Raw genomic sequence first — 16821 nt, 5'->3', positions numbered from 1 at the left:
GTTGTAAGAAACTGGGGCATAAAGAAGAGAGAGAAACCCAATATAATAATATTATTTTTACACTTTTCCTAGATTTTAGGAAGAGAGAGAAAGCCCTTAAAGGGCCCATTTGGAGCTTTAGAGAGAAACCCAATATAATAATATTATTTTTACACTTTTCCTAGATTTCAGGAAGAGAGAGAAAGCCCTTAAAGGGCCCATTTGGAGCTCGAATTTCCCCCTAATAAAGGGAGCAATATACGATGTCACCTCTTTTGTAAGAAACTGGGGCATGAAGAAGCTCAATGCTTCAAGAAAATGGAACATTAACAAGAAAAGTATCATGCCCATATTATACCAGAAGACAACCAAGCAAAAGAACAAGAAGAGATTAAACAAGATATGGAATCCACCCATAGTAGTAGTGGAGATTATGATTAGGCTTTTTAATCAGTTTGTGTGTGGGTTAAGGGTTTCTTCCCAGATTGTCCCCTAAAATGAGATGTAATAATCTAGTGTGTGCCAAATTTTTGTGTGTTTTTTCTCTGTGAGGTAAAAGGGCCTTGATCATAAAAGGTTTCATTCCCATATCATACTCTCACATCTTGCATGAGTGCAGGCTGTTGCACCTGGAAAGTTACGAGGATGGGGGATCTATTGCTACGGATTGGCCTTGGTTTTGCAGCTGTGGTGGAGCTCCTTTATCATGCCTTATTGACATGAGGCTCAAGTGCTAGCACCAGTAGTGTGCAGCCCGAAGGCCATCATTGATGCTGTTTTTGCTGAAGGCTTTTTCGAGTATATCTCCACATTTTCTCCGAGAGGGCGGGGGGTTGCTGGGATTCATAGCTTTATGTGCGCGAACCACACCTTAGTATGTGTAAGTGTGTTTATGTGTGTGAACAACCTCTAAAGGCTAGATTATATGGGTGTGTGTATGTAGTAAGTGGTGATGTCAGCACATGTGCCATGTGTCACTATTACACTATGTGTGATTGAGTCATAAGATAAGGCTCTAAGCCTTTAAAAGCATTGTACTTGGTGAAGGATTCACAACAACATCATTAATCTAATCATCATTGAGTCATGTAAAGATATGAGTGTTGTCTCTCTAGCTTCGTCATCTCTCTCACTACCTCTCCACACACTCACATCATGGTTATATTTCATCTAAATACCTTAGCCTATGTTAACCCTAATCCTAAAACACAACAATATTGTTAGGCAAGGAAGGCTTATTGTGCATTCTTCACTTGTTTGTCGACTACATAATATTGACTAAAACATTATGCCTTGACTTGAGCAAGATTCATATGGCCTCCTCTAGACTGTGGATAGTCTAAAAAACCATTGTCACTCATTTGTCAATGCATTGCCATTCCTCTCACGCATATCTAATAGCATAGAGCAGCCTTAGAAACATAATTGTATAAAGTATAAAGTACAAGGTAGGAATGGTCTTCAAGAATTATGAATCATAAAGCTCCATTCACTGGTAGTCGTGAAAGTGGTGCCTCACATCATCGTGAAGCCAATCAAAAACTCTAAATTGCCTAGCTAATTTCAATACAAGGACTTTGGTCACTAGTGAGAACATATAAGCAATGTAAATTTGGAAAAGTATAATACTTTTCTTGTGAAGTGTACTATGGAGGAGTGACATGTCTTGAGGAAATTTGTATGGTTACAATAAAAATATTTCCCAAACATCACTCTCGCAAGAGCATTTACATGTTTTAGTCTATTCACGGTGACGAGTAAGTTGACTTTAGACCCTATCCTAGGGCTTTTCTTTCACAAACAATTTACCCCCTCATAAGAGGGGTTTCTATCACACACCACACTTTATATGAAAAAGCTTAAGAAATATCCTTCTTAGGAGCTTTGTCCTCAATGAGGAAACCTCCCATCAATGGCAAAGTGAGTGGGTTTCTTCCTTCCAAGCCGAGATCTTGAAGTTGCTGCAATGAGAAAATATGAGCGGTTCCAAACAAGCACCAACAAGTAATTATGGAGTGTGACCTCACAAGGATACAATGACAACATAGGGACAAGCCATCTTTGTCAAAGCCAAGGAGGTCAAGGGCTTGATGGAACCCTTAAGGAAGAAGTCAAGACTCAAGTCAAGGAGGTCTCATGTGAAGTGAAGGGGTAGGTTGTCATCCACTTGAGGAAGAAAAAGCTAAAAGTTGGGGATTTGCGAAACAGGTAGTTCGACCGTGCTAATGACAGAAGGGGATGTGACGTTGCAAGCATTGATCGAGAGACAACACCATAAATCAAGAATAACAATACAAATGCGAGCTTCTATAAAAGGCACCAATAAGCTTTGTAAATCTATAATGCTCACAATGCAATGCAAGGAAAGTTTTGCATGACAAGGAGCTTAAATAATATTGCTCTAGTTTTTGGCTTGCCATGGGTAAGGCCTTAGTGATCGATTCGTTTTTTTTTTGGCTAAGGAAAAAAATATCATAAGAAGTAGTGGGCCATTTCAGGTCATCATGCTTTTTTAAATCATGGGTTTTTTTTGGGTTGTTTATTGAGCTTTCTTTTATTGGATGAAAGGATCGCGAAGATCACTCTCTTTTTTCAAGTAGCAAAGAATATTGGAGGCTTTAAGCAAAAAATGTTGAGGCTTTATTTATTAGATTAGAGTTGGGTAAATGTTAGAGGCTTTAAGTGAAAAAAGTTGAGGCTTTATTTATTAGATTAGGGTTGGGTTGTTGGAGGTTTGAATAGCGCCATGGCTCCTCTCTGTGTGATGTTATGCTGGTGTCCCCTTGTGCCTCTCTGTGTGATGTTATCCTGGTGCCCCCTTGTGTCTCTCTCTATGATGTTATGCATCTAGCCCTCTATTTGTGATGCGAATCAATAAAGCTGATGGTGAGCACACCTCTCTATTAGGGGCAGGGGCTGAGGCATGCATGCCGATGATGCATCCGTTTTAGGGGCAGCTGATTTACTTTACTGCTCCTACTCATTTCAGAGAAACTGAGAGAGAGAGAGAGAGAGAGAGAGAGAGAGAGAGAGAGAGAGAGAGAGAGAGAGAGAGAGAGAGAGAGAGAGAGTCCACACATTTGATGTGTTTGGCTCCTACTGATTTCGGAGAAACTAAGAGAGAGAGAGAGAGAGAGAGAGAGAGAGAGAGAGAGAGAGAGAGAGAGAGAGAGAGTCCATAGACTTGACGTGTTTGTGTTGGTACTCAATTTGTGCAAACTGAGAGAGAGAGAGAGAGAGAGAGAGAGAGAGAGAGAGAGAGAGAGAGAGAGAGAGAGAGAGAGAGAGAGAGTGCGAGAGTGCGCAGAGTTATTACATGGAATTTTAGATGGATTTTTTCTTTCTTTCTTGCATACTGCCGTGTCTGTCTTACTAAGGCCTTGGTGCCTATGATGATGCTGTGTGTGTGTGTGTGTGTGTGTGTGAGAGAGAGAGAGAGAGAGAGAGAGAGAGAGAGAGAGAGAGCAAAGTTTAGTAGATGCATTTTCATATCTTTTTTTATTGTCGAATAAATTATTTATAAACTACAGAACGAGTTTGTAACTTTTATTTCTAGAAAGTAGGATATAAATTAGAAAATAGCCGCGTCTGTCTTGCTAAGGCCTTGGAGCCTATGATGCTTTTAATTTGTGGCTATGATGCTGTTAATTTTTGTGCAAAGCGAGAGAGAGAGAGAGAGAGAGAGAGAGAGAGAGAGAGAGAGAGAGAGAGAGAGAGAGAGAGAGAGAGAGAGAGAGAGAGAGAGAGAGAGAGAGAGAGAGAGAGAGAGCAGAGTTTATTAGATATATTTTCAAATTGATTTTTGTTTATTTTTAAAGATTTAGCCATTAATACAATCTTTCATTATTTATAAATTACTGAACGGGTAGCTAGTTTTTCTTTCTAGAAAGTAGGATATATATTAGAAAATAGGATATATATTCATTATCAAATTGAAAAACACAAATTTATGAAAAATAAAAATTTAGCTTTAAGCTTTTTATTATTTGAATAAAGAGAGTGCCTCAACTCTTTTTCTCTTGTAATGTAGAGCACATGAGTGCTCTCTTATCTTGTATGAGGCCTCCATCACATGGGCACCCTTGCAAACTAGAAATTTTCAAATGTCTTCCTAGATATTTCATGCAGATTTCTTGGATCGTTGTCCATGACCTTCACTCTCAACAACCAGTTTTAATTATTTTTTGATCTAATGTTGTTTTTTTAAATTCCAATGTAATGTTGCTTTTTATTCCAGTGTAATGTTGTTTTTCTGGAGTAATGTTTTTTCTATGGAAGAAGTTTTGAATGAGACCACATGTGTGAGTAAATGTAGAGAGTGGGTGCAAATTTTCGTGGTCGCCTGATTTAATTAGTAAATGTGTGATTTTATTTGTGATTTTTGAAGTCGATTTGTAAATCTAAGGGTGAGCATCATTAATATTAATATTAATATTATCTCTTTATTTTGTAAATAAATTAAAGGACATTTTCCCAACTACTATGTAAAGAAGTGTCTCATGCTTGTGGGTATTTTGCATATTCGAACAAGCATGGAGCTCTTAAAAATGGATTGTGACAATGGTAAATTTGCTTAGTCTTTGAAACATATTTTAATCTTAGACTATTATGTGGAAAAGCTTATCTTTTTTTTTTTAAATTTATAGAAAACAGTTTTGCCACTTCTTCTTCCAAAGCTATTAAGCAAGATGAACAAAGTGTGCATTCTCCCTCGACATTATTAGCTTGTGAATGGTGTCTGAAGTCTAATTGTGTGTGCTTGGAAGATCCCCATCTTTCTTGTCCACAAATCGAAGGAATTTTTTGCAAAAGCTCTCAAGAAGAGAGAGGTCAACAGTCTAAGCGTAAAGCAAATAGGGAATTGTTTGTTGATAAAGGAAAGAAAGGTAAAGTCTCTTTCTCCTCATTCTCACAGAATCCTTGTGAAACCAAATGATGATTTATGCTTTGTGTTTCAGTGTGTAAAGCTAATGAGGAGCTACGCAAATCAAACTTGATCTCAATTGCTCCTCACATCTCTGCCCAAACTTCTCTATCTCTTCCATTGCTTAGTATCTCACAAATTACTAATAGCAGCCTTTGTTTTGCTTTTGAGGGGTAGGGTGTTGAATGTTTATGGTACATTTAAGGCAACGAAAGATTATAGAAAATACTTAAAACCTGATCTCGCTCTGCTATTAGGGAGGGCTTTAGCACTATAACCTTAGTGATCAGCGAAGGGTTTATTCAGAAATTTGTGGAAAAATAGAAGAAAAGGCATGTATATGCATAGAAGGTGCAACTATTTTCCTAAAAATGCCAATGATGGGGGGGAGTGCTGGTTTTTCTTTGTGTGTCGACGCTACTACTTTTATAATCAAGGTTGAGCCCTTTGAAGTATCTTTAGTATTTGTGCCTGAAATACAAATTCGTAACTATTTTCTCAAAGCACAAAGTGATCCTACCTTGAAAGCTACCATTGGCTTTGTTGTCATTCAAATTTACAAAGTTCAAAAGAGTAGAGGTGTTGGTAACTTCGAGAAATTGACCATTGTAGATGGTCCAAACTCAATGGATTTGGCAACTGTAAGACTCTTTAATGCTTAATTTCTCTATAGTTTGTTTATAAGTGCCTCACAAGAAGCTTGCATTGCAGCTTACTTTCACGAACAAAAGGAAAAATGTTTACAATCAAATGGTTGACCAGTTTCAAAGAGGTGGCATTGTTATGTTTGTCGCTCAAAACATTGGCATTTGGAAGGAGTTTCCTAGCACTCTTTCTATCTTGGACATCACATTATTGACACCTATTTTCGGAGATAAACACAAACGCGAGCTTGAGGCTGCCTTTCATGTTCAAATATCCGAGATGGGATATGGCAAAAAGGTAAAAGTGAGTGCTTAAATGCATGGAATGAAAACTCTATGTGTATATATCTTACTTGGTGTTTTGGAACTTTGGAGATAACAAACTTCAATGGAGTTTTTATTTTAAATAAGTGTGCAATCTGCAAGCAAACAAAGGTAAAAAAGCTCTCGGATGGTGGGTACTTCTTTGAATGCGGCAAAGCTGTGGATATTTCTGATGTGGCGTCTCTTCAAGCTTGAATTGTTGCACCTAGAGGACTAGCTACTGAAGTGACCTTGATTGGTGTGAGAGTGTTGATAAAGTGCTTAGGCTTGAAGATTCTCTTGTGAATCTTTACAAGAAAAATGCTATTCTAACTACTAGGGTGTTACTATTTGAAATTGCTCAAGTGGGTTTAATCAAGGTTGTCTAATTGGTTTTAGCCCAACTCCTTCTACATGCTAGATAACTAGAAATACAATCTTTTTCTTTCATAGCTATCTATCACCGTTTTACTATTGCAGTGGCATAATCAGCTCTTTACTTTTTGTACTTCACAAATGGATGATTATGAAATAGACTTGAATTTTTTGCAACTTATATCCATTGATTTTTCAATTTTACTCAAAGTTTCCATCGAGTACGTGTCTTTTCAATGCACTTCACTTTATGGTGTAATCAAGATTTTGTCTTGAAGAGCTCAAAAGCCTCGTGGTCCGATGGTTATCTCAAGCTTATGTGGAGAAAGATTTGACTGTCTTTTCAACCCTCTCTTCTTTGTTGCATTTCAAAACAATGGAAATTTGTCCATTTTTAGTGTCTCAAATTCATTCACTTGTGCACACAATGACAAATTCTTTGGTTCTAGTAATGAGTGTCTTGGAAGTCTTTGCATGTAACCTTAAACTAAGCTTTCACGTGGCCTTATACTTTTCTGTGCATAGTGAGCCAAAGTTGATCAATCTGGGTTTTTTTTAAAAAAAAGTGAAGGCAGCGGAAATGCACCGCTTGATACTTCTTCAATCGCATGATAAAATTTATAGCTTTATTGGAGTGAAAGAAAATAAAGATAAACAAAAATGAATTCTATGGTCAAAGGAGGAAGAAGACTTGCTTGTGCATTTGATCATCGTCGCCAACATTGAAAAGACTACAAATGCGATATCTAGCATTTTCTTGGGAATGTATCCCTCTTCATTGCATAGCTTGAGCTCTATTGTAAATAAAGTTTACAAGATAAAGGCGAAGCTACCTCAACCTGTTCGCATGGAATTGAAGCATTCCCTTAAAATTTATTTACAAGCCATACAAGATGCACCCTCACATAAATGTGCTTCTTGTTTGCGTCTCGTGTTTGCTAAACAACTTTTCTATGCGCCCTTCGATTCTATGTTGGTGGAAAGCATGACAAATGGTCAGTCTAGCAAAGACTCATTGAGAATTTGCAAATTCTGTGCAAAGAGCTTGAAGAAGAATATGATCTCTTCTTTCACTTCAGTTGTGACTCAAGGGTTCAATACATCTATTGAGAGTGTCAAAAAGTTGAATCAAATTGAGGCGTGTTTGATATTGATTAGAATACCTTTTGGCAGATTCATGAGCTGACACACAACGGACAACTTGGCTTGTGTGGCACAATAGTCAATGTAATGGCCGATCTGGAGAGAGCTCAATGTGTCCCCCCACGTTTTCTTGAGTTTGAAGCATCCATTTTGGTTGGAATAAAGAGAAAGTTGTCCTACAATCATTCATACATGAGTGGCTCTGTTCGCCCTCTTAGAACAATATCAGCCTTGAATTCAGTGCTCCCTACACCTCTTTATCATTCGAACAATGTTTCCCTCAACAATAATTGGCTGGCACACATAATAGCTCTTCAACAAATTCTTGAAAATAACGAACTTCACGATGATGAGTGCATCGATGGACAGGATGATGAGCCCATTTTTGATTACCTTGTCCATGGACTCTACTCTTCACATCAAGTGGTAGACATGAACGACTCAATGATTCACGCTACACCTTTTCCACCTTTGAGTCTATTCAAGGATACACATTGTGAAGAACTGTGCTTCCCAACATTGTTCTTTGGGCAAGAAAGAAAATATGATCAGTACGCTATGAAACACTACTGAGACTGACAACAAAATGGGAATTGATGCATAGCGATAGATGGTTTGCTTTAAACATTGAAAATTTATTCTTCAAAACTATGAAAATCATGGTCAGCAAAGTGTTGTCATCAACTTGGGTTCAGCTATGAAAAGGAAAATTGAAAGGTTCTAGCCTCACATCAAGAGATGTCATTCGTGACACCAATATAGAGTAAATTTTAGCCTCTAAGATAGGCTATAGAGACTTTGAGACATTGTGTACTTTTCCTGACTTCGAAGAGAAACTCAGGAAAAATCTTTTTATGCGATGATTTGACAGGCTAGGTCCTCCCACTTTCTTCATCACTTTTGCTACAACAGAGAGACTATGAAGAGATCTGATTGATTGTCTACAAGTTTTGAACCCAATCGAGCAAGCACTTGATGAGACAGTTGGCGCATACGAACGACGACTCATTCGATCTGATCCCATTACATGTGCACGTTACTATGTCCATTGCTTCAAAGCAATGAAAAAACTCTTGCAATCTGAACAAACCATAAAGGACGGAACTCCAAGATTACTTCTTTGTCATAGAATTCTAAAGCAAGGGAAGCCAACATGATCATGGGCTGCTATGGATTGAAAATGCTCCAATTTTGGATAAGGACACAGCCCAAGCAATTGCACTTTTTGTTGATAAATACATAAGCACAAACTCTAATGACCTTCTAGAGGACCTTCGTGAGGCACAAACTCATCGCCACACAAAAACATGCACGAAAACTGGAAAGACATATAGATTTGGCTTCCCTGGGATTCCTATGGGATCAACAATCTTGCTATGACCACTCCCAACAACTTCAAACAATTCACAGTTACCAAAAACAACAAGACAAAGGCTTAAACTAGCCTTGAAGAATGCAACACCCTATCAAGATTCATTCACAAATTGGTTGCAAACGCTTGCAAATAACTCAAGCAAAATATCTTCTCTATATTCACAACACAATAAGCAAGCCGACAATTTTTTTGCAGCGAAGACCGCAAGATATAAACACAAATAATTTCAACAAGAATATATCTGAACTATGGTTCACCAACATAGACATTCAATTTGTTCTCAATACACATGGCGCAGCAAGCTATTGCACTTCATATATGACAAAAGTACACACCACATTGACTAGAACCATCAAGTAAGAATTCCAATGGTGTGTTGAGAACAATGCTAGCACTATTGGAGCGACTTCGCAAAATTGGCACTACAATCTTAAACACACAACAATTGAGCTCACAACAAATTGTCTACGTGGCCTTGTCATTGCCTCTGAGCATTTCTTCTAAGAAATGTGTCTTTGTTAACACGGCCTTGACAGATGAACATACATTGTTGCTTAAGCAGCGACAATCCCTAGAATGCTTGCATGAGAATAGTACTGAAATATTTTTCCCTGACTCAATTCAAAAGTACAATAAATAACCTGCACATCTCTCCAACATATGCCTTGCAGATTTCCTGGCACTCTTTGACACAACCGTAAGAACACACAAAATATGAAAGAAACCGAGAATACTGCACTACATAAACTACAACAAGGAAAGAGACCCTGAGAATCACTATAGAGAACAATGCTTGCTTTTCCTGTCATTCCAAAATAATGAGCTCTCAAGCTTGGACGGTTATGGATCTTGGCATGATGCCTACAGCTCAAATGTTAACATTGTTCTCAGCAACATGCAAAAGTATAACAAGCCATCAATAATAGAAGATGAGCATGAATCCAACAGGTCTTGCTCAAAAACATCAAGCTTAAATTCTAAAAATCTTGGCACAAAAAATGAAAGGGAGCGCTATGACATTGCACTTGATATTTCGAACCCACAAAAAAAAAAACAATTGACCTTGGAGGCCCAAAAACCTACATCTTCATGCCCAACACAACATTTTATAAACAACTCCAAAAACTAAATGATGAGCAATGATTAATCTTCAGTGATGTCATGCTCCGAAACAGGCTGCAACCTACAAAAATGCTCAATCTTTTCTTGACTGGTGGAGCAGGCACAGGAAAGACATTCATACTATTGCTCATTGTGCAAGGTCTCTTACGGCATTACAATAAGTCCATTCAGGACAATGCTGAGTCTCCAATAGCCCTACTTATGGCCTACACGGGAAAGGCTCCATTCAACGTAGGCAGCATTACACTTGCCATTAGTCACAAATACACCTACAAGTCTATACACTGAGAAACTAGATATCTTATCCATACACTACAGGAATCTCAAACTAGTTGTATTTAATGAGATTTCCCTCATTCGATCTAGAACTCTCAGCTTTGCAGATAGTCGATTATGTTGTATCAAGCACGTCCACGAGATAAACCATTTGGTGGTGTTGATGTCATTATGTGTGGTGATCTTTTTCAAGAAAGTCCTATTCATGATTCATGGATCTTCAAGCCACAATCACAATTTCTAGAAGCAATCACACCCATATATTGGCAAACAACACCAAGGTGCTACAAGCTAAGAACCACTATGAGACAACGTGATACAACCTTCATAAACATTCTCAATAGAATAAGAACAGGCACTCATATAGACATGGACTTGCATAACCTGAATGCTACATTTTGTAGAGCACCTCCTCCACAAAATGATATAGGCCACCTCTTCTACACCAATGACAACAAAAATAAGCATAATGAGAAAGTCTACCATCAAAGTTTAGGAGAGCCTCATGTCCTTCTGCCAATCGACATACGACACCAAACATGCAGCAAAAAAGTACAATACCTCATGAACCGCAAGCAACCGCTGGCCTCCACCAAGTGCTCCAATTGAAACCAAATATGACTATTGAGCTATGTGCCGGAAACCATGACATTGCAGACAAGCTTGTGAATGGTGCAGAGGGAAAGTTCATGAGCTCAAACTTGCAAGCTTCACTCCCAATTGTTTGGATCAAGTTCTCCTTTCAACAAATAGGACAAAAAGCAAGATACTAGTCAAACCACTTATACACACATGCAATACCCCGTACATGACACCATTGCATATGGTCGCAAAAGAATTCCACATAGGTAAAAATGCTTTGAACACAGTCACAAGAAAGTAATTCCCAATACAACTTGCATTAGCAAGGACGTTACATAGGTCTCAAGGGCTCATGATGGAAAGCTTGTCGTTTAGTTCAAAAAAATCCATGGCCATGGATTGGTATACACAGCTCTCTCAAGAATCAAAGAGCCAAAGAACTTATTCTTGTTAGAACCCATACAATCCACACACATAAAGATTGATGAGAGCGTCCAACTAGAGACTCAATGTTTGCGAGCTGAAAGAAGATGGGAATGCTTGCATAATTAATTGGACCTTTGGAAACACTCGCACACAATCATCCAATCCTTAAACACAGTCTCTTTAAGACAACACAAAGACAATGTACTTTGCGACAAATCATTGATGTCATCACACATTCTATGCTTCCAAGAAATTGCACATAGGTGAAAACATCAAGCTTGGAAATTTCAATGTTATCACCTCAACAATGGCCGTGGTCTTGCAATTTATTACGATCCAGCTTTGAAAGTGCAATCATCGCATAGCCAAGAACAAGACAACATCACAACACTTTCTGCTCATTTCATTGACCACACAAACAATCACTTCCAAATAGCAACAATTTACCGATCACCAGTATCATCTCGTTGTGCTCTTCATCGACTACTGCAACTCATTCTCCAACAATTCAGCACACAACACCAAATTATCCTCATCACAACGATTTCAACATTGACACACAAAAGCAAACAAAAACATATGCATCTCTCACATCTTTCTTGGCTGCTCACAACATATCACAACACATCACTTTACCAACCACATTGCACCAATCGACTATAGACCACATATGGACAAATAATAAGGGCATCAATGCAAAATTTGGAACCAACTACTGTTACTGGTCAGATCATTCAATTCTCTACATGCTCACACCAAAGGAATTAGCACCCTCCTTGTAAACTTCATCCTACTGCACTCAATTTAGCCTGCCATTCATCGCTCCTTGCAACTCCCTCCCCCCGGCTTCACCACTTCTTGTAAGCCTACGCATCACCCTCCAACAATCCACCATACCATGTAACTTGCCTTGTAAAAACTCCTCTTCTAATATAATCTGATTTTTCTTTCATCCATTTCCAAAACATTGTTTGCATTATTTTACATGTTATCCCTTACATTCAGTACAAAAGGCAGGCATCTTAAATTCTTTAAGTTAATTGTTTTCCACCTGGGCCACCTACACTTAAAAATAATATCACACTTTCTCTCTCTCTCTCTCTCTCTCTCTCTCTCTCGCTCTTTTACCTACCTTTGGCCAGGGGCACTTGATTAATATTATTTTTTCTTTTTCTATCGTCACGATGGAAAATTCGTATAGACCATGGTTTAGATGATAGAGTTCAACAGGGGCCATTGGCATGGCGACGCCCCCTATTTGCACGTGCAGTTCCCAGCACCAAAACTACTATCTAGGCGATCGATGTCACGCAAAGGCGAGAGCTCCGCCCGTCGACAGAAGCCAACGCTGGCGATCATCCGAGCGGAGCTTGGATTCCGAGAGGGGGCGCCCATCACAGCGTCCCATGCGCACGAGTGACCGGCCTGTGGATCCGGTCTTAGAGACCCCAGACCTGCCCAAGCAAGCTGCACACCAACCACCCTCCTTCAAACACAAGCAACATGACGATAGAAATGGATTACCTTACAATGACCCATCTCAATATGATGACCAGGATCCATCTCATGTCCGCATGGCTATCGCCTCTATCCTCCAAGCTAGAGTCTCTCTCTCCCGAGGTAAGATCATCCATCAGCATATCATTTCATTTGGCATGGCAGGTGACACTTTCCTTGGGAACCTGCTTGTCAACTTGTATAGTAAGGCTGGGGCATTCCAAGATGCATGGGATGCCTTTCAGAACATTAGCAAGCCTAATGTGGTCTCATGGACCTCCATCATCGCCGCTTACGACCAACAAGGCCGCAGCAATGACGCCCTTCAACTTTACAAACAAATGCAGTTTGACGGTGTGGAGGCAAACAGGGTTACCTTCATCACTATCTTAGGGGCTTCTGCTAATCTGTTAAACCTAGAGAAAGGTAAAGAAACTCATGCTGAAATTGTTTGCAGTGGATATGAGCTAGATATTAGTGTTGCCAATGCCCTTGTTACAATGTACAGTAAGTGTGGGGCAGTGGAGGAGGCTCGCGATGTGTTTGACGAAATGTGTGATCCCAATGTCATTTCTTGGACTGCCTTGATTTCTGGCTATGTCCAAAAGAACTCTGCCAAAGATGCCCTTCTCCTTTTTAACCAAATGCAGCGGCAAGGCATGGTGGCCAACAGAATCACTTACGTGGAGATTCTTGGGGCATGTGCCGATAGTGCTGCTCTTGCAGAGGGAAAGGCAATCCATCATTGCATCCTTGATGAGAACTTGGAGTCAGATTTGATGGTGGGGACGGCCTTGGTTAATATGTATGGGAAATGTGGAGCGCTCCAGGATGCACATAATGTGTTTGTAAAAATGAGGCGACCAGATGTTGTCTCATGTAATGCCATGATCTATGCATATGCCCATCATGGGAATGCCAAAGGTGCTTTTCAGCAGTACGAAGACATGCAGCAGAGAGGAATTGTACCCACCAAGATTACACTTGTCAATATTCTTAGGGCTTGTGCAAGTGCTGCTGCTCTAGAAGAGGGTATGCTTGTACATGAGTGCGTCATTAAGCATGGATTTGTGCCAGATATGGTCGTTGAATCTGCACTTGTCAATATGTATGGCAAGTGTGGTGCAGTAGAGGAAGCATTTTCAGTGTTTGATCACATGCATCAGCGAAGCTTGGTTTCATGGAATTCCATGGTAGCTGCATATTGCCAGTATGGGCATATCAAGGAGGCCCTCCGGCTCTTGTCCAAAATGGAGCAGGAACATATAAAGCCAGACAGGGTGACGTTTGCGAGCATCCTCTCTGCATGCAGCCGTGCTGGTCTCGTGGAACAAGGGTGCCTTACCTTTGTTTACATGGTTAAAGAGCATGGTTTAATGCCACTACTAGAGCAATACAGTTGCATGCTTGACCTTTTTGCACGAGTTGGGAATCTTGAAGAAGCTGAAGACCTCATTGACACCATGCCACTTCAATCTGATGAGTGCATTTGGAGGACTCTGCTTGGTGCCTGCAAGCAACGGGGTGATGTTGAAAGAGCACACCGCACTGGTAAATTTCTATTTAGATTACAATCACAGTGCTCAGCACCATACGTATTACTATCCAAATTTTATTCTGCAGATACTCAAAGGGAGGATGTTGCAGAAGTGGGCACTTAAGCAAATTTCTATTTAGATTAAAATCACAGTGCTCAGCACCATAAATATTACTATCCAACATTTATTCTGCAGATACTCAAAGGGAGGATGTTGCAGTGTGGGCACTTAAGTAAATGTCGAAAAAGGGTGTAAGAAGCCCTTATGACCCAGTCTCAATGTTGCAAGCATAAGGGGGACAGATAATGCAGAGGGGATGAAGGGTACAGTCACATCCTCATAGCCCGAACGCACAGGGAAGCTTACACATTGAGACACGGCAGTGATTGTCTAAGAATGGAGCAGAGATTACGTGTTATTTGATTAGGGCTAAGCCTCAACATGCCCTAAACTGAGTGCAAGACCGTCTAAGGGCTGCAAGCAATTTGTTCTCCTATGAGGAGACTCACCGTGCTACTAGGGGATGGACTGCTCTAATGAAGGGAAAAGGGTTGCACCAAGGTGTTGATAACTTTAAGAACTACATAGATGGATGGAAGGTTGTGCTGCTTTCAGCTAGTCACTATTTAGGGGTTGACACTGCAATTCAAAGACAAGGACAGAGTCCGAAACTCTCAAGCTGTTTTTGTTCAAGGTTTGACATGAGGATGCATGTCTCAAAGCCAAATCTCTGAACTATGCCCATTTTCTCATCACCACCAAATTAATGTTGCTTTCTCTAATTCAGAAGCATGTGAACCTTTTCTTTGGCTCAGGTTCTGTCTTTCTGCACGAATGGTTTTTTAGAATCCTGGTACCTCAAGATGAAAGCCTGCTATATCACTAGCTTTTGCTCCTTCCCTACTCTTGTCCAACAAGCACTTTTATACAACAGGCAGCTGGAGGGAAAGAGGACAAAAGATGTTTGAGGTTGCTGAGGCTACTAGTGATGTTTGGCCTTTCCGTCCTAGTCATTGAGTTGAATGTGTTGGATATCAGTATTCCACCCTCATCTGTGTGACTGTGTGGGAAAATGTTGTAAGGTCCCCTTGGGAGAAGCCTTTATGTGGAATAGTAGCATGGATGCCTGACATGGACACCAGGATGGCCATAGGTGGCTGGATAGTTAAGAGACAGCTTAGGAAGGTTTGGTATCATGCAAATTAGGCTACATGCCAGTGCAGGCTGATATGATTGATCAAACCGCACTATGTATTTGGGAGGTCCCTGGTCTTCTCAGGACACTCTATCCTAGTAGGGATGTTGGGCTCTTTTAGAGGCTTTGATGAGCCTAGAAGCTTCTAGACCTAGATAAGCCTAGAAGCTTCTAAACTTGGAAGGATCTAGAAGCTAGACCTAGATGGACCTAGAAGCTTCTAAACTTGGAAGGATCTAGAAGCTAGACCTAGATGGACCTGGAAGCTTCTAACCGCCTCAAAGGCACTATATATAGATCCCATTAGGCATCTTCATAATCAATCCACTCTTTCACTTATCTTACCTTCCTAACTTTTGAGCTACCTTGTTCTCTAGCATATAGCATTACACCTTAGCATCTTTTTTGATTGCCATCAATGCTTCTCTACTGGAGTACACGGGTGGAAAGGAATCATCCATAGTCATATTACCTAGTTTGTAGTAATTATATACTTTTTTATTTTTCATATCTATTGCTCTGTCTTATTATGTGAAGATCATGTTGTATTGTATAACACACAATTTGTAATTTCTTGCATCGTGTTATAGCATTTGTAATTTCTTACATCAGGTTAGAGCTGAGGCTCTGAACAAGGCTTTGTTGTAGGTTTAATCGTATGTAAGCAGATTTTGGAGAAATGGCTTAAGCTGTAGGAAACGTAGATATGCAAGGGTTCGACCATCATTGTTTGGTCAAGGAAAGTTGGATGGCACTAACTAAACCTTTTAGAATTTCAAGCTTTGTACGAGTTGTGGAAGATTGCCATTGGGATTGATGTCATGCCGATTGCAATATGGGATTCACCACGTGATCTAGAATTTCTCTCCTCATCCATGAGAAGATGAATATTTGGGGAGGTTTGTTTTTCGAGAATTCACATGAGGAGGCCTTCTACTAAGATACATGTAGAGGTAGGGGCATATCATCATCTAGAGACCGAAATGTTAGAAGTCATCTCCTGTCCAGTTTTATACACCAGGGCCTTTGTTGTGGGTGTGCCCGCCCTTATCAGGTGTTTTATCATTTTTCCTCACTCCCCGCATTTTTTCCCATTTTTTTGTGGCTTGGAAGGCAGCCCATGTGCTGGCCGTCTGCTGAACTGGTCCACGACTGCATCTGGGAGGTGGCCGACTGCTGATGATCTGGCCGACTGGAGATGTGTCTGGTCGTGGAGTTCTCAGGGCCAGTCGGCCTGCTGTAGGCAGCCGACTGCACATGTGGGGGCATATAAATAGGCCCCCAGCCCCCTTACCACACTTGTATCATACCGGGATCTTCTTGTGTATATGAGAGCAGAGTTACACGCCTACATCTCTCTCTCTCTAGTGCTGTTTTTCTGCATGCGTTTTTTGCTCGTGTTCCCAGATCTGGTCATCATCTCCGTTGCGTATTTTGACATG

This window comes from Cibotium barometz, chromosome 8 (assembly GCF_041138505.1).
Source record: "Cibotium barometz isolate CiBa-2024 chromosome 8, ASM4113850v1, whole genome shotgun sequence".
In the NCBI taxonomy this organism is placed as follows: domain Eukaryota; kingdom Viridiplantae; phylum Streptophyta; class Polypodiopsida; order Cyatheales; family Cibotiaceae; genus Cibotium; species Cibotium barometz.
This window is presented reverse-complemented; position numbering follows the sequence as displayed.